This window comes from Eucalyptus grandis, chromosome 9 (genome assembly GCF_016545825.1).
Source record: "Eucalyptus grandis isolate ANBG69807.140 chromosome 9, ASM1654582v1, whole genome shotgun sequence".
Taxonomy (NCBI): Eukaryota; Viridiplantae; Streptophyta; class Magnoliopsida; order Myrtales; family Myrtaceae; genus Eucalyptus; species Eucalyptus grandis.
Window position 1 is genome coordinate 14,608,378 of NC_052620.1, and position 18,664 is coordinate 14,627,041.

General features: G+C 38.0%; 1 long non-coding RNA gene and 1 pseudogene across 1 annotated transcript; one reads left to right on the forward strand and one right to left on the reverse strand.

Moving 5' to 3' along the window:
• Nucleotides 1–4,152: 4,152 nt before the first annotated feature.
• Nucleotides 4,153–4,630, reverse strand: LOC120288144. Its single transcript, XR_005546434.1, has 3 exons — nt 4,490–4,630; nt 4,280–4,406; nt 4,153–4,187 (listed from the first exon to the last, which is right to left on the reverse strand). It is a non-coding gene; the product is annotated as an uncharacterized LOC120288144 (long non-coding RNA).
• An 8,053-nt stretch (nt 4,631–12,683) lies between these two features.
• On the forward strand, nt 12,684–17,950 carry LOC104430497 (annotated as a pseudogene).
• Nucleotides 17,951–18,664: the final 714 nt, after the last annotated feature.

Sequence of the window (18,664 nt, forward strand, 5' to 3'; positions counted from 1 at the left end):
TTGATATCAGGAATGCTGTGTGATTAATAGTGGTATAAAATATACACAGTGATAAGACATCTACAGGCTGGATGAACTTTGATAGAGGGTGAACAAGTTCAGTAGAACGAAGTGTTGATAAGGACTCGGGGAGACCATGATAAGGAATAGCTAGATGAAGTTTTGATCCCGGTGAAGTTTTGATCTTGAATGTACTTAGGAGGACCTATAGATAGCAAATCACAAATCAGTTTCGTAGTGGACAGCTAGGATAAACTTATTGGATTGCTAATAAAGGCAACTCTGTAGGAGATACTCATCATGTATTATATTAGGTAGATAGGAAGACCTAGACATCTTTTGATTACAAAAGATTTGTGGCTAAGGTCAAGGTCTGGAATTCATGACCAAAGATCTGAGATCGAATCAAATCAGTTCTTGCCTATTTTGCTCATGCAGCTAACTTTATTTAGGGAAATCTCACTAGTGCCAGGAAAATTTAATTGCTTGGGCGGCCAGAGTTCCAACTGTTGTGTCTATCGACTCCAACAGCTATTTCATCTTCTTAAAGATTCTCCAACGGCTAATCAAAGGACTACATAAGAAGCTCAAATCAAACTGAAGGAGTCTGCAAAAAATTGAGAAAAGCCATGCATCTAATCTTGTCACATGCTGTTGGATTATTGCAACGTGACTCTGCTCATTTGTGATTCTGTCTGTTGGTATCTCTTGTTGATTATAATCTGTGTTTTCAGAAGTGTACAAGTGTAATAGCCGTGCTTGTTTATTGATAACGGGATCTATCGACTTTGGGTAGAAACAACTGTGTTATAGTGTCTCTTGAGATTACTAGTGGATTTCTGCCTTGTGGGTGGCTAGCTTGATATAAGCCAAACCAGTATAAAATCTGCTTGCGGTATCTTCTTTCTCTTTACTTGTTTTGATGTTTATCTGATAGAAGCATTTGCATACAATATTATCAAATTGTTCCTGCATCTATCAAAAGCTTGACTTGAATCATCCCGTGAAATCTAGTTCTTTAAGTCAACCTATTCACCAAGGTTGCATTTTTTGCCTCAATATGAATGCTCTTCCTATGATCTATTTCATTTACTTTAACTAAAAAGCTCTCAGCTAATAATACTTATTTTTCTTTTTGATTTTCTTTGGTTTTGCTAGGCTCTGATGTTGCAAGAGCACAACCATTCAGTTCTAACTTTAATAGCTTGTTGAACGAAAATCTATTATCCTAAGGAACTGTTGAGAGCAATCTTTCACTCCCGTTTCTTTTCCATCAAGATTTTCTATCCATTTAACATTACTTTGTATGGCTTTTGGCTGCTTGTCAAGTGGCAGGGTTTGTTAATGGCGAAGGAGGTCTGGAGTATGCATCTCTTGTGACTTTGTAATCTGTAGAGAATTCACTACAGTGATGTGATTTTTCCTGATTGACAAAGAGCTGCTTATATAAAAGAATGCTTATGCTCCTTCCTTTTTTATGTTGCTTCCACTTTGTTCTGCTCAATGCCCCATTTGGTCCTAGCATGTTTCCTTTCCAAGCATAGTCGATGGTTATGGGGATGCATAGCCAGTTACTTGAGAATATTGATTATTATTATTGGGAATTCTTGAGGTTGCTTTTCAGGGACCTGCAATGGTAGAATAGACATGGGAGTGAAATTAGATGCAATTATTAGCAGCAAGTTGATTGTAATTGTGTTTCTGTATTTTATGGCACTTCAGCAGTGTTTGCTGGTTCTATTGGATTTGCAGAACAAGTTTTGTGGAGTCAAAGTTGCATGGGAATTTCGAGTCATGTGACGTATGTGATAGTCAATTTGATGTCACCTTGTGAAATTGCGATAGTGGTATATTCCTTTCGCGGAATGGGATGCGTCATGGGATGCCTCAGATCTTTTATGTATGTTCTTATTCGAAAACCCCTAATGAGTCAATCTATTAGTACCTTGCTTTATTTGGCACTTAAAAATGTGAAATAAATCTGGACCATCATCATTTCCCGGGAACCTTATGAGAAGGTCATGGGCAACCACGGTGGAAGATTCTAAGTATAAGCATCAGATTCTGGATCATGACAAAATCTCAACTATTTTCAGGTGTTAGATTCTAAAAAATTTAGCCATTTGATTGAGACTATTTATCTACTTGATTATGAGCTAATTGGCTGTACACATCATGCTGCATCTTGGAAAAGGATGTCTGCTACTTTCCATAACATAGTCATTTCGCCGGCTACGCGAAGTTGCTTGTTGAGATTCACCTTTTCTCGTTTTCCTTTCCTTTTGTGGGAATAGTACAACATAAACCAGCCTTTAGTGTAGCGTGGAACCAACTGATTGGGACCGGACCTTTAGAAATCATGGAGTTAAGCACTCTTTTAAAAATTTTCAGGCTTAGTGTTGTTTTCAAATGGAATATGGTCCGTTAATTGTTTGATCTTGATGTCAGATTATCGTAACAGAAGCATGACCCCTTTTTACATTGACTCTGCATCTGTCTGTGACTTCAGAGGAAGTTTCCTGGGCATTTCACGGGTTATATCCTCGGTCAGCGAATTGATGATATAAAGTTTTTGTGTGAGCGGTGGGCACGAATCCCGTCATGTCGAAGGTCAGGTAATCAGACCAGATTTGCTTTGGACCCAAGAGATTAATTTTCAAGACGAGTCGTCATTTTCAGTTGTGACACGAATACTGCACGTCATTTCGGTCACTTAACTGAGCAACATCTTCGGTTTTGATATAGCATCCTGCATTTCACAGAGGATATCATTCTCTGCAGTTGCACCAATTGAAGCTTGAGTGCTACCAGAAAACCGGACTTGATGATCTCAGTAACTTCCCCAAGAAATAAATTCAAATTTGGTAACAGACTGTCGGGCAAAAATTGTTGCCTGATCTCATCTCGCTTTACTTGAACGCCATTTTGCTTTTGAACTCGTGCGATCGTGAAAATGGCAAATGTTACTGGTGTCGAACTGTAGAAAGATTCAATTGCTTGTCGCGCAGTTTCTATTTAAGTCCCAACTGTAGTCAAAGTCGACTGGGATCGAATTTGGTGGTTCATGTGGCTACTCGACTTTCGTCTTATCCTTTCAAGGAAAGAAAGCAAGCATTGTTGGAATATAATACATGGAAACGACAGGATCTTGCAATTTATGTCAACGCGAAATTACCAGAGAAATAAACGAGAAATAATAAATACATTATAAATTTACGTGGTTCGATTCGAATATCGGTATTTATGTCCACAAAGAGAGTGAACAGCAAATAATCCACTATAATCGGAGAATTAAAGTTTACAATCGCTCACACGCTCGAGTGTTTCCCATACTTAAATTTAATTCAAAAATCAAAATATTTATAAATAAATAACTCATTTGGATATAAACTCACGGTACAAAATTATTGCGCATTCAAGCTCAAAATATAACGCTCTACGTATGCCAAAATTAAGAACTCCAGCGTTCTGAATCAAGGCTTTACGCGGCTTCAGCTCCTCTTGCGTGCGGCTTCTTTTCTTTTAACTCTGGTAGGGCTTTTAGCTGCACCAAGGAAATTATATTCCATTCATATACATGTGGCCAGAGTCTGGGCCCTCCTTTTTTTTTTCTTTTCCTTTAATATATATAAAGTGGGCCCAAAGTCTTGTTTTGCACGTTCGAAAGAGAAAATCCAAGAAGGAAATTGTTTCTTCCTTCTTCATCCGATCTATAATCCGCTTATTAAAAAATTTATTAAAAAATTTAATTTAACAAATCGTTATACGAATTTAAATTCGAGATATTAATTTAACAAGCATTGCCTCTGCTTTATAATCACTTCTAAAGTTATATAAAAACAAAATGTAAATTTTCAGAGCCCATCCAAAAGAGCGATGATACAACAACATATAGAATGCAGGGCACAAGGGAAATGTCAAATATATAGCATCCCATCAAGTGGGAAATATATACAGAACCCGGGAAAAACATGATATGTCAAATACAGAGCAGTGCTGTTAAAAAAAAAAAAAATACAGAGCAGTGCGATCATGATGTAGAGAAAGATCCGTAAATTGGTAAAACTTGATTTTTGCTTATTATGTTTCCTTCTTTTTCCTTGAAGCATAAACAACACGGCTGCTAACCGGTGGACGAATCGATGCACCACTCGTTGAGGAGACAGTAGCAGCGAAGGCCCGCAAGGCTGAAACCAACCAACGACAACACGTCACCAATTAAATTTCCCTAAATCATATGAACATGAAAATCTTTCTGGCAGAGAGAGAGAGAGAGTACCATCCTTCAAGAAAACCCGGCTTTGTTTCGGGAGGAGAAGGAGCATAGTACTGGGGAGGAGCATAGTAGTACTGGGGAGGAGCATAGTGCAGGGGAGGCGCTTGTACAAGAGGTCCTTGATAGTACCCTGCAAAAGCAACCACCACCACCGTGCAAGATCGGCCATGAACATGGTTGAGAGAGAGAGAGAGAGAGAGAGAGAGAGAGTACCTTGGCCTTGAGCAGGGCAAGGATAAGAGTACCTATTCAGGGGTTCCTCCATTTCTGGCGACCTTGCAGGAGGAGACCCCAGAAAACTTTAAAGAGACTTCTTTTGTGAGCTCTCCTTGGTTGAACTTCCCAAACTGAGATATGATTACCAGAGAGAGAGTCTCTCCGTGTTGGCCCTGGGTCGGTTTATATAGATGCATCTAAAAATTAGAAAAGTAGGTAATTGCAACAGGACACGTGTCATACGGTAGACGTAGGCCGCACAAAAAAAAAAAAAAAAAAAACCAAAGACTTAGAAATTTGAAGACATGGACACCGATTGATTTGAGTCGCTTGACATTTCGATCCCACATAAAACTCCACACATGATGGCTAAATTGCAGCACGGCACACAAGACCTAGGTCCCCATGACTTAAATTATTTTCCATATTTACTTATGATGGGCTGCCGTAAAATCACAAAACCATTTTACGTATTTTTATAATACTTTCATATTCGATTACCACTGATTTTATTATTTCAACACGTGTGAGGACATTGCCTTCCTCACCCTCCTTAAGCCATTGGTCATCACATGGTGATAAGATGTGACCCGTTGGCTATTAAGTATCAAGTTTAGAAAATGAATTTTTATTGTATATAGATAATAAAAGGCATCTCCTTTAGTGACCGACACTGTAACTGCCTTTTTAATTACAATAGTTACACATCCTTTTCCTAAATGTATATGCTTATAGTGATTTCAAACATTATGTCATTTTCTTCACTAAAAATGATTTTGCAAATGAAAAATCTCTACCCTTAATATTGTCACTTCTTTTTATAGATTAATTGATCTCATCTTATGTTTAGTAATCATGCCAGTAACGTAAGGAATAAGATGAGACTCCATGCATCGATACCCAACTTAGATGCGCTAAACTAAAATGCAATCTTTGGCATGACAATCAAACTGATGCTTTTAGCACGACAAAGGCATTGGTTTTTGCAAGGTCGCTATCTACTTTATTTTGCTTTGAAAATATTAATTGGAATTGACGTATCACTTGTGGCGCAAGTTCATGAGTTCAGAATATTAAAAAAGTCAAGGCGAGTGGTTTGTGAGGTCTAAATTAACAAAAAAAATCGAAAAAACTTTTTAAAAAAAAAAGGGGTAAAAACTGATCCAACTTTATTTAAAGTTCAAACAGGGTACAAAACGTATAACTTTGGCTTTTCCACCGAAATTGTAAATAGCTCTTCAAATCTCTAAAAAACTTCGAAAATATTATAGGTAACTTTATTGGTCAGTCATTATAGATTGTAAAAGTTCTAAGTGTTTCACGTTTGAGAGTCAAAATGCATATGCCGAAAAAATAATATTAGCAATAAGATAAAAATAAAAACTCAATTTAGACATACCAGATGATTTGCACCATTAAATTACAAACTCTATATCCGATTGGATGATTCTCATGCTTTGGTGCTATGTGCACCTGAATTTTGCCATCATTGTAGTTTACACTTCTTAAGCTGCACTTGCATAATTCTACTACGTATGAGATCAAATTATATTAATTGTTATGTCACATGGGTATCACATGAGGTCTACCATTATCTCTTGATCGGCATGACTTTCGCTGGTGCATAACGATTTTATGCAATTTCCATTTCCTCTTGCTGTCACTTTCAAATCAAAATTAACTGAGATGGGAGCTTTCAAATCAAAATTGAGATGGGAGCGTGGCGTCCTAGAAAAGAATATCCAAGGCACGGCCTTTCCTGTCTCTTTGACTTTTTGATTAGCGGTCGAAATCGTCCTTCTGTGCTTTTCTGCTTGTCCTTTCTTCCTCTTAACAGTCTCGCGTCTCCAACTGGAACTGGGGGAATGTTTATATGAGTAAGTGATCGCTAATTTCGGGATAAATACATTAATGTTGTCATAAGTTGTGTACGACACTTACTTTGGTGCCAAAAGTTTCCGTCGGATCACTTAAGTACATTAATGATTTCTTTTTGGCACTTAAGTGATCCGACGGAAACTTTTGGTATCAAAGTGAGCGCCGACACAACTTATAGCACCATTAGTGTACTTATCTCGCTAATTTCCTTTATTTTATAAATATTCAAGAGAAGGTTCATCGAAGTCGAGGTCCTCCAATTGGAAGACAATAGAATCTTCGACTTTGCCTCCTCGTTTTGTCCACCTTCTCCCATGGATAAAGAATATCGTTGAAGTCACCTGGACAAACCCAAGTTGCATGATTCTCATAGCTGATCATACGCAGCTCCTACTAGAAAAGCCTCCTCGTTTGCGTTCCCTAGTTTAGCACCTTTGCTTTCCTTTAAATGCATTTACACTGGTACAGGAAACCAGTGGGATAATTAATAGTTTCGATGACGTTGTCTTTCAAAGAAAGTAAATACAATCTTTTTAGATAGTCACAGAAAATAGACTTTATTCAATTTTTTCATAATTGAAGTGAAGAAAATGAACTTTTGGGGACCGCTCATCTTGTCCCTTGCTTGAGATTGTCCCTCGTTGGACCGCACCGCCAGTTTTCAAGTCAACTTCCTTTCTATTTTTGGTGATTTAGCCTTAAGCCTTAAGTTTTTTATTTATTTATTTATTTATTTATTTATTTATTTATTTAAGGTAAGAAAAGGAACATAACTCGATTTTACATTATTACTCTCTTAATAAAACATTATCTAATCTCATCCCCTAATAATGAAGGAAGCAAATCTATTAGTGGCCTGTCTAATACATAATTATCACTCGTATTATTGGGTTGGATAATAGAATTTGCCAGACAATCTACACAAGCATTTCCTTCTCTTAAATTATGGAGAATCTTGATTTATTAAAAATACTTAAGCATACTCTCAATTTGAGATATGAACGTCACCAAAATGAAGCAATGGAGTCAATTTTTGAAGTGGAGAAATGGCTGCTCACAAATCCACATTGGACGTGTCTTGTATCTTCTTTTTTGTAATTTAATGAGATAACTTCTTTAATTCTAAAATTTTTGCTCATTAACTTTATGATTTTGGGGTCCTCCGTTTTTTTTTTTTTTTGGCGAAAATGTGAATAAGATGATAACATGGTCCGCGCTTTTCTTGTGTTGTTAATAAAGTTGGGAAGCGTGGGGGCAACAATCATGTGGTGAAGTGGACGGCGTTACTTGTCCGTCAATTTCGATTGTGACTTTGTTTCGCCTGAAACCGTGTCCGAATCGATCCCACTAGTCCTTGGGTATTCGCTCAAAAGAAGAAAAAGTAGGACCGCCGAAACGATCTCACTAGTCCTCGGCGCCTCGCATCGAGGATATATCCAGATTTAGCTCGAATATTCGTTACATGAGAGTCCGAATTTGACATTCTTTCTTGCTTATTTTGCGACTCTTTGATATGCACGACCTATATCCGATGCAAATTTGTTATGTACACATGTAAGTGGTGTAAAAAAGAAAAGAAATTTTATATATGCTATGTTTGTTTTGCGAAAAATAAATGATTTGGAAAATATTTTTCTAAAACAATCGCTTGTATTTTTTGAAATAATTAGTTAACGAAAATTATTTTTATTACCGACAGCAATTTGTCTAAACATTTTCACGAATGATGAAAATATTTTTTGTTCATTCGTTTTTGTAAAAGAAACAAACGACTATTTTTAGGAAAAATATTTTTCAAATTTTTTATTTTTTCCGAAATAAACAGAGCCTATATGTTTATAGATAAAAAGAAGTGATTACTACTACTTAAGTGAGCATAATTCAATGGTTTAAGCTTTTGGGTATGGGAAATCCAACTAAGTTGTCCATTGGCTCGGATTATTTGCTTTCTCTTGGATCTCCCCGTCACGAAGGTATTCAACTTTTCCGGGGCTTTCCCAACGCTTTTGAACTTCGAGAGATGAGTTCAAGCATAAAGGCATGACTCCGCAATGAGGAATTTAATGTGTGGTTTGGACTAGTGATTTGCCCTCATAAATAATCTCATCTTGTAACAAGGAAAATTATCTCTAGTGATTTGCTTCAAAGTTCTAAGTATAGGATGATTGCATGAAATCTCATGAATTCGACATTGATTCATAACAACAACTGGACTTTCAAAAGTTACAGATTACCCCCCGAACTTTGATTTTTATTGTAGCCGCTAGTTTTGATACTTGCATGGTTGGTACTTACCTGAAAATGGATTTGCTAATTTTTCTTTGTCGAAGTAAGCTCTATTACGTGGTTAATGACGTAAGAAAATGGCATAAGGATACAAGAAGTGTCAAAAGTTTTGTACGATGTTCACTTAGTTGTCAACAATTTTTTGCCGAATCATTTAAATGTCAATTCCGATTTGGGTTGTCAAAAATCTGACGTAACAATATTTTGTCAATTACCCTGACTCACGTGGCTCACCAGGGCGCTTAGTCAACAATAATAGCCCTAAACGACATCTTTTACATTTTTGTCCCAAATGTAAACCCTGTATTTTGTTTGCAAACAAAATTAGGACAAGTTAGGGTTTTTGTCCAAACTAGGATTTTTGTTTTTCAATTTGCGAACAACCAAATAAGAAGAAAAGGTGGAAGATGATACAAGGTGCTGATGAAGATGAGGAGGGTAATGAAAGTTGTTGCTTTAGTCGAGGCTGGATATGGGCTCGACGATCTCTTGGATCGATCATCCCTGCTTTTACCCCCATCGATTCTCGACTCCGCGGCCATGAAGAGCTCCATCTCCATATCAAGAGGATCACTCTGCTAGTCCATCTCCAGATCTCCAGCCATGGCGACAGTGGTTCGACTAGAGCTTCCTTGCAAACTCAGTTTCCGGGAGCGCAATCAATGGCAATACAATTTGGAAGATAGTCAGAGAAATGAAAAACAAAACAAGGCGGAAAATAGAAGACAAACCAGACAGGAATCGAAGTCATATTTTAGAATTTATTGAACTCCGGAGAAAATCTGAAACTGCGGTGAAGAAAAATCCCTCTTTTATTTGGCCAAGATTCTGACATTCAAGGACACGGGGGCGGGGTGTGGGGACGGGAGAGCCCGGTTTCTACTTAGAAAAGGGGAGGTGACAGGGAATGATTTTCATCTTCATTATTTTTGAACATCTCCATTTTTTACCATTGAAACTGCGTCTTATCCACCATCTTCATCTGCCATGGAAACCTCGAACTCGGATTTATGGCTCCACTGAAACGAGAATAACGGATAATGTCTAAAATAGACTCATATGATATCATTTATGTAGAGTCCAGTCACATCATAATTCATGTTAGATTTGTTTTTAATAGCTAAAAAATGCCATGTTAACTTATACATTTTATTGTAAAAGCCTGTAATATATATATATTTGTCATTGAAGGTATTTAAATAATCATTTTTTTTTTTGGATTCGATACTTAAGTGAATCGACGAAATTTTTTTGATACTTCTAACATCCTTATGCCTTGAGAAAATGAAGTGTGGTGCATAGGCAAGGATGTTAAGAAAATATAGTGGACGTTATTTGGGCCAAGAAAAGTGAGTTAATCCAAATTCAAATTGAAAAAATTAGGTGGTTGTTCACCAAAGTGAGTTGTTCATAAGTATTACGGGGGGAACTTAAGGAATCTTACAAGATTTTATGTTTTGTAATTGATTGGTGGACCATCACATGATATTACATAAGCACTAAAATGTCTATTGGATGGCTAATTTTCATCCTTCAACGGTGGAAACGATGAACATATGAAATTGTTAAGCATTTTGGGTACATATAAAACAATTAATAACATTTATATATATACACACGCACAGTTTCTTAATTAACTAAAAAGGAGCATCCGGGACTCATGCTGAGAGTTTCATACGCATGCCAAGGTCAAGACCTTTGTATTGTGGAATGGTTCTATTTGGAGTGGTTGGAACTTATGTCTCAAGTACCCCAACGAAAATTGGTACACAAAATTCAATATTATCTTGATTTGGTTGCATTATAATATCAAGTTATTGAAAAAAAAAACAGAGGTTATATTTGAACTTCGATAGATTAGATAAAAAATAAACAAGGGGCACTTTAGGGACTTTGTTAATCAGTCCACCAACCTTAATTTTGGAGGTTCCAGTGTATACACTTTGAATATCAGTGTAAAATAGTCATTTTACCTAATGTCTCATATGGAATTAAGTGACATGACACCATCTCCTGGGATTATCTCGTATTGACAATAACCCAATAGGAAAAAGGATCAATAAACTAGTTTCACTAAGATTCAAATTACGAGATGCAAACGATAAGTCCACATGAATTTGAATAGTCAAAATCGAGGTGCTCATGTTACTTGTAGATGAACGAGCGCCTTGATAATTGCCTCTTCTAACTATCTGAAAATATAAATATTATTATGAGTTTTACTATAAGTATGAAAAACCCATTGCTTATCGATTAAGTGACATATGTACACAAACATAATTACATAATTGAATCCATTCACATGTCGACTGTCCTATAATGGGAATGTAATATATATTGATAGCGGACCTAATAAAAATATAAAAAAATGAAAAGTAAATGTGTAAACCGTCGGTCCATCTCTCGTTAGTAGCCCCATCTACATTGCACTCTAGTTTAGCCCCTGCTGTGTTGTGTGGCCCAGCCTAAACGAAAAAGATTACCCATGAAAGAGACACAAAGTCGGGCCTTGACCTTAAGGCCAGATTTTGGGCCTTGTGTTGGGCCATACGGCCTGAAGCAAATTCCTCGAGAGCGTGGGGGAGATTGTATTTTCTCTACACAAGAAAGTAAATGCCGAATACACAAATTGACTAGAGATTTGCAATGACAGGGCTTAAACTTTTGACCTCGCAAAAGATACGTTACAACTCTTCACCAATCACCACTGGGGCATCACGCCTAATGGCGAAAAATCACACGGCCTCGTTTGTTAAGTCGTTTCATTGAAATGCACACTGTCTTAGTACTTAATTTCCACAAGTAGCAAAACTGACTAGATGGACATGGTCGTGTTCCCTTTCTCCGCAAATTCACACATCGTGCTATCTAGTCTCGACACTTATGAACGAAAGTGTATTTTATATGCGACTCACACAATTGAAGTGGTGCGACCAAATTTTGTGAAAATCGCATGTGTGGATAGTCCTTGCAAAATTACAAGGCCCATTTTCTGAGCTGGTCCAGGTGAAACCCAGCATTAGGCCTTATATATATATGCTTTGGGGTTGGGGCTGTGCATGGCAAGACGTGTTTACTACTGATAATGCTAGGGATAGGAAATTTATTTGATGAAATGGGGTTATGAAGTGATGCGACGGATTTTGCTAAGTGCCTTACACCATGCTCTACCATGGTGAACCGACTTTTGGTTTGTTACTTATTTTCAATTTGGAAAAAATTTACCTTTTATCCTTGTACTTACAAACATTTTTTAATCTAGCTATTCTATGTTCACAAAATTTTTAATCAAGTCTCTCTAGCACGAAAAATTCGATTGACATAGGTGTCAGTGGAGTTCGTCCCTCTCCTTACTTTTAAACGTCTTAACTTTTTTTTCTATGAACTATCTTCAATTAGTTTTTTGTATATATTCAATTTATGGAGGACGCATAACTTCATAAATTATATTTTAATTCCAAGGTATTTCACTACAGTTTGAATTTTTGAACTTTATAAACAACCTCATCGAGAAATTTGAAAATTGAAAAAAAAAATTCCCTTCAAGTTAACTTTATTTTTTTTCCATAGATCAATGATCATTTTTCTTACGCACACAATACATGTGTTCTTGGTTCAATATACCATATGAAAAAATACAATTTTTTCTTTCATATAATTTAAGTTTATGGATGAGATTAAATATTTTTATATAACTCATATACTAAATTAAACGCGTATCAAAAGTTCATGAATCATATTGAACAAATTAAAAGTTCAGGAACGATATTGCATGTTAGGCCAAAGATTAGCGATCATATTGAACAAAATCATATTTCATGAATATCGTTACATGATGAATCGAAATTCATAAATCATTTGTGTCGTTGTCCCTTTATTTCTTTATAATGTTTTTGGCGGGTGGAACTCTATTCAACCTGGCAACGACCAACTGCTATATATGGGCAATTGCTGAGCTCGACTTTTTTCAGAGGGTTCTTCGTGTTCTGAAGCTGCAATTCAAAGACATTCTTGCAGAAATTGCGTGAACAGATTGTGTTCGATCCAATTCATGCTTCCAACATCGCTACTTAGGTTCTTGGGTAATCCTTAGCATCCCCGAACACGTGCACAGGGCGAATCAAGGAGGGATTTTGGCATCTGCCCTGTTTGATTTGTAGTCTTTCTTGATCGGCACTGCTTGGCGTTAGATGAACCAACTCTCATGGAACCTCCACAGCTTCCGCCACCTCCTGAAGCACTGCATAGCTGAGAGGGACTTCTTGACCGGCAAATCCCTCCACGCCCTGTACATCAAGTCCCTCGTCCCTCCCTCCACTTACCTCTCCAACCACTTCATCCTCCTCTACTCCAAATGCCGCCGCCTTCTGGCCGCTCGCCGCGCCTTCGACCTGACCCCGAACCCGAACGTGTTCTCCTTCAATGCCATCGTCGCCGCCTATGCCAAGGAGTCTCAGATGATGGTCGCCCGCCAGCTGTTCGATCGAATTCCCGCGCCGGACCTCGTTTCCTACAACACCATGCTTTCTGCTTTTGCCGACTGAGGCGAGATGGGACCGGCATTCTCCTTGTTTGTGGGGATGCACGATATGGGGCTCGACATGGATGGCTTCACATTGTCTGCTGTGGTCACGGCTTGCGGCGATGATGTTTCTTTGATGAGGCAGTTACATTCTTTGGCGGTTTCCAGTGGTCTTGATTCTTATTTTTCTCCGAGCAATGCGCTTCTAACATATTACAGTAAGAATGGTTATTTGAATGAGGCGAAGAGGATGTTCGATGAGATGGGAGAGGCTAGAGATGAGGTTTCTTGGAATTCAAAGATAGTTGCTTATGGACAGCACCGGGAAGGGCTACGAGCACTGGAGCTGTTCCAAGAGATGATTAGGAAGGGCATGCATGTAGATATGTATACTTTGGCAAGTGTTCTCACTGCATTTACCTGCCTAAGTGATTTGGTAGGCGGGCTTCAGTTTCATGCTAAGCTTGTAAAAACAGGGTTCCACCAGAATTCACATGTTGGGAGTGGCTTGATTGACTTGTATTCTAAGTGCAAGGGTGCCATGTCGGATTGCGAGAAAGTATTTCAAGAGATCAAGGAGCCAGATTTGGTTTAGTGGAACACTATGATTTCAGGGTATTCACAAAACGAGGAACTCTCATAAGAGGCTCTAGAATATTTCCGCAGTATGTGAAGATTTGGGTACAGACTGGATGATTGTAGCTTTGTTTGTGCAATCAGTGCCTGCTCCAATCTCTCATCTCCTTCTCAGGGGAAACAAATGCACGGTTTGGTAATCAAATCAGAGATTCCCTCAAATTGGATCTCTGTTGATAATGCTTTAATTGCAACGTATTCGAAGTGCGGAAATCTGGGGGATGCCAGGAGGTTATTTAAGAGGATGCCAGAGCATAATACTGTGTCACTTAATTCAATGATTGCAGGTTATGCTCAGCATGGATTAGGAGAGGAATCTCTTGCTCTCTTTCAAGAGATGCTGGACAATGATATCCCTGCTACCAGTATAACTTTCATCTCCATACTTTCTGCATGTGCACATACTGGGAAAGTTCATGAGGGCTAAACATATTTCAACATGATGAAGGAGAAGTTTGGGCTTGAGCCAGAGGCAGAACATTACTCGTGCATGATTGATCTACTAGGTTGGGCAGGCAAAATAAGTGAAGCTGAGAAGCTAATTGAGACAATGCCATTCAGTCCTGGCTCCGTTGGCTGGGCCTCATTGCTTGGGGCATGCATGTAGGAAGCATGGTAACATGGAGATAGCTGTCAAAGCAGCTTATCAGTTTTTGCAGCATGAACCTGCAAATGCTGCTCCATATGTTGTCCTCTCGAATATGTTTGTTAGAGCTGGTAGATTGGAAGATATGGTAGACAGAGGTGTTAAAAAGAATCCAGGTTGCAGCTGGATTGAGCTAAATCGAAGAACCCATGTATTTGTTGCAGAAGACAGTTCACACCCAATGATTAAGGAGACTCGTGATTACTAGGATGAGATGCTATTGAAGATTAGGAAGGTTGGTTATGTACTGGAAGTTAATCAGGTTTCGTTAAAGGAGGATGGAATGGAGGAAAAAGAGATGGAAATGAGATTAAGACATCACAGTGAGAAGCTAGCGGTTGCATTTGGGTTGATTTCGACCAAGGATGGGGAGCCAATACTTGTGGTGCAAAATTTTCAGGGACGTATTAAACTGATTAGTAACCTCACGATGAAATAATTGAAAAACATGTAAAAATTCAGAGCGGTCATGAAGCATATAGAGCCATGTTAAACGAGAATAATCATCCACAAAAGTAACAAAGTACTTAAAACCATTTCTACTACCAATACGGGAAGGTCCCCAGATGTCCAAATGAACAAGTTCAAGTAAAGTAGATGCACGAGAATCATTATGACTAGGAAAGGAACTGCGATGATGTTTCCCAAGTTCACAAGCCTCACACTCAATAGAAATTGATTTACACTCGGGAATTATTTGTTGTAACTTAAATAAAGATAAATGCCCTAAACGAGAATGCCATAATAGGGGTAATAAAACTAGCAGCTAGACCATTGGCGTCAGCAGTGGAGACACCATTTAGATAGTAGAGTCCACCACTTTCATGCCCTCCACCAATCATCTTCTTTGTCTAAAGGTCTTGAAAAACGCAATGAGATGGGTAAAATGTAACTGAACAACTAAGAGCTTTAGTTAACTGACTAACAGATAACAAATTTAAAGGAAGTTGGGGAACATGTAAAACAGAGGACAAAGATAAGGAAGATGTAAGTGAAACAATCCCTGATCCAACCACTTGAGTCGATGAACCATTAGCTAAAATAACTTCGGATGAAGGACTAGAATTAGTGTGGGAAGAAAATAGTTCTTGCTTACCCGTCATATGACTAGAAGCCCCCGAGTCAATGACCCAAGAGGCGTTAGGAGACAAAGTAGAGAAAGAGGCCATGTTACCTGTACGTGCAAGAGTAGTAGTGGATGAGAAATTGGAAGCCTCTAGTTGTTGGACACGTTTGATGAGTTGTGCAACCATATCATCTCGAGCCGTAGACTCAGAAGAACTACCCCCAGGTGGGAGAGATGGGTTCATGTCATTTTGTAAGACACATTTCGAGCACTCCCTTCAGACATAGCAATATTTGCAATAACTGATCGTTGAGCCCACTCAGGCTTGCCATGCTTGGCCCAACAAGTGTCAACAATATGACCGAATTTGCCACAATGTATACACTGACGGCTATCTCGATCAGAACTTTGTCCACTACGTCCACCACCACAACTACGATTTCCCCCGAAACCACGACCTCTATTGGAAAATCCACCACGACCACGACCACCACTACTAGCCACAAATGCTGAATTGTCTTTAGATGAAGTAGAAGACGGAGGGACAATGCGCTGAATTCGACTAAATGCTTCATTCATAGAAGGAACTCTCTCTCCAGCAAGAAGCTGACTCTTCACAGGCTGTAAGTCAGCATTCAAGCTAGATAAAAATATGGCCACTTGAAATTCAGCTCGTTGTGTCTTTAGTCTCTCAAGATCAGTAGTGATGGGCTGATAAAGATTGAGTTCTTCCCACATACCTTTCAAAGCACTATAATATTCTCCAAGAGACTTGTCTTCCTGTTTAAAATTAAAAATCTTCTCATATAGTTCATAAACTCTAGACATATTTTTGTCTTGTGAGTAACTCTCCATAAGATCATCCCACACTCCTTTAGCGGTTGTGTGGAACATGACATTAGCAGCGATGGATGGTTCCATGCTATTCCATAACCACACCAGAAGTCTATCATTCTCTCTCATCCAACCATTATAGTCTCTAGAATTTTCATCAGGAGGGTCTGTGGTAAGATAATGAAGTTTCCCTTTGGCATTAATATAGACCTTCATAGCTTGGGCCCATAACAAGTAATTGGAGGATCCATTTAATTTAATAGTGGTAATTTGAACGTTGACACTATCTGTAGAAGCCTTAGTATCACTCATGATGATAATCTCAATATAAGTATATCTACCACTAATCAAGGAGGCTGAAACTTGAGACTTTAGTGCAAGTAACAAAGCAGCAACGCTAATGTATAATCAGATGTAATTGGCTCCATCAATTAACCAAAGGGATGCTGAAAACTCATAAATAGAGACTGCTGTATAGAAGAAAATATTTGACCAGAAATCTCGATTCAAATAATTATATGTTTGATGGAAAACCAGCAAGACTAGTCAACCATAATCAATAGAATATTCTGATTCTTGAATCCGCTGATCAGCAAGTGTTGTAATCCATGTTCATAAACCAAACCTAATGAATCCGATATCTTCTGATCTCATATGTATCGAGACTTGAAGAGAAAACAGATAAAAATTGCAGCTTTAGGTGGCTACGCACCAGAGAAGAAGTAGAGTTACTAGGGGACTCTCAAACCAGCAATATGATTAAGTAATCAGATAGTTAGACCCGCTTTGATACCATGTCACAAAACTGATTAGAGAACCCGCAGCAAGTAGAAAGAGAGAAAGAAGGAAGAGAGAAGAGGAGAAAGAGAACGTAAAAGAAAGAAAGAGAGGGCTATAGTTTTTGTAATCACTGAAACCCTACACCCATTGTATTTATATTGAATATAAATTGTATATAACAATAATATCCTTATGTCAGTAAAAAAGGAAATAAAACTCTGATAATAAAGGAAACTCAATTAAAGTAACTTAACAGACATCACAGTGAGAAGCTAGCGGTTGCATTTGGGTTGATTTCGACCAAGGATGGGGAGCCAATACTTGTGGTGAAAAATCTTAGAATATGTGGGGATTGCCATAATGCAATCAAACATATCTCTAAGATTACAAAAAGGGAAATCACTGTTAGGGACACCTGCAGGTTTCATTACTTCAAGGAAGGGCAATGCTCTTGTGAGGATTACTGGTGAATAAAGCATTTGACTGGGTCCTTTTGAGCTTTATTAATATGCAAATCAGAATCATAGATATCTTTCTTGAATTCAAGAGCAAATGTCATGCCCCATTCGGTTATAGTCTGCTTTCGAACTTGCTGATAAAGCATTGAGTTCTAACTTTTATGTTACGCATGGATCACGATTAGTTTATTTGCAAATTGATTAGAGTCTTCCAATGACATCACATCAAGGCGCAAAATTGATGATGGTGGCCTCAAAATATAGGCTGTTGCTTTGAAGAAACATAACAGCATGTGAGTGAAAAATTATGAGCATTTAAATCAATTTACACTTGACCTGATGGTAATTCTTGACTGAGTTGATTCAAACTTTTTTTTTTCTCTTTCCCAGATATCCTTTCTTGTCGAAATTAGGAAGGTTCACATTAGCTATCAGCCTGAAAAGTTGTTTCCTCCCACTTCCTTTTATTGGTCTGTTTGAGTTGAATTTATCTAGCGTTCTGTGATACAATTGTTGCTCAAGAAGTCCAATCTGTAGGTTGGGTTCTGAATGAGTATAAGTGCAGTTGTGTGGTTGCAAAATCTAAGTAAATCTATTGAAACAGGTTTCACAATTTCCATTTCCCCACGGGAGATACTGATGGATGGTTTGTCAGATTGTAAGATACTGATATTTTATTGATTCTTTTTTTGGCATAATTTAATAGAAAATCCCTGGATTTTACCTAAGAATTTATTTGATTCTTACCGTTGATTCATCAATCTTCAAGTGAGATTATATTTTACCATTCAGCTTTGCTGATTGGTCATGATACTGTTAATGAAGCTTCAATCATGCTAGTGCAAATTTGTGGGAGCAATGCCAATTGTGCTAGAAGTTTAAGTTGTTAGATAAGGCGTGGTTCAATATTTATTTGAATACTTTCGCACTCCCCCTTATGCGTAGATTGGGCTTTGGCCTAAAATTGAAGTATGAAAACAAAGAGGGGACCTTATACAACTTGAACTCAAGACCTCCTTCTTCAATACCATGTGAAATTGTGTGAAACCATAGTCAATTGTTTTAA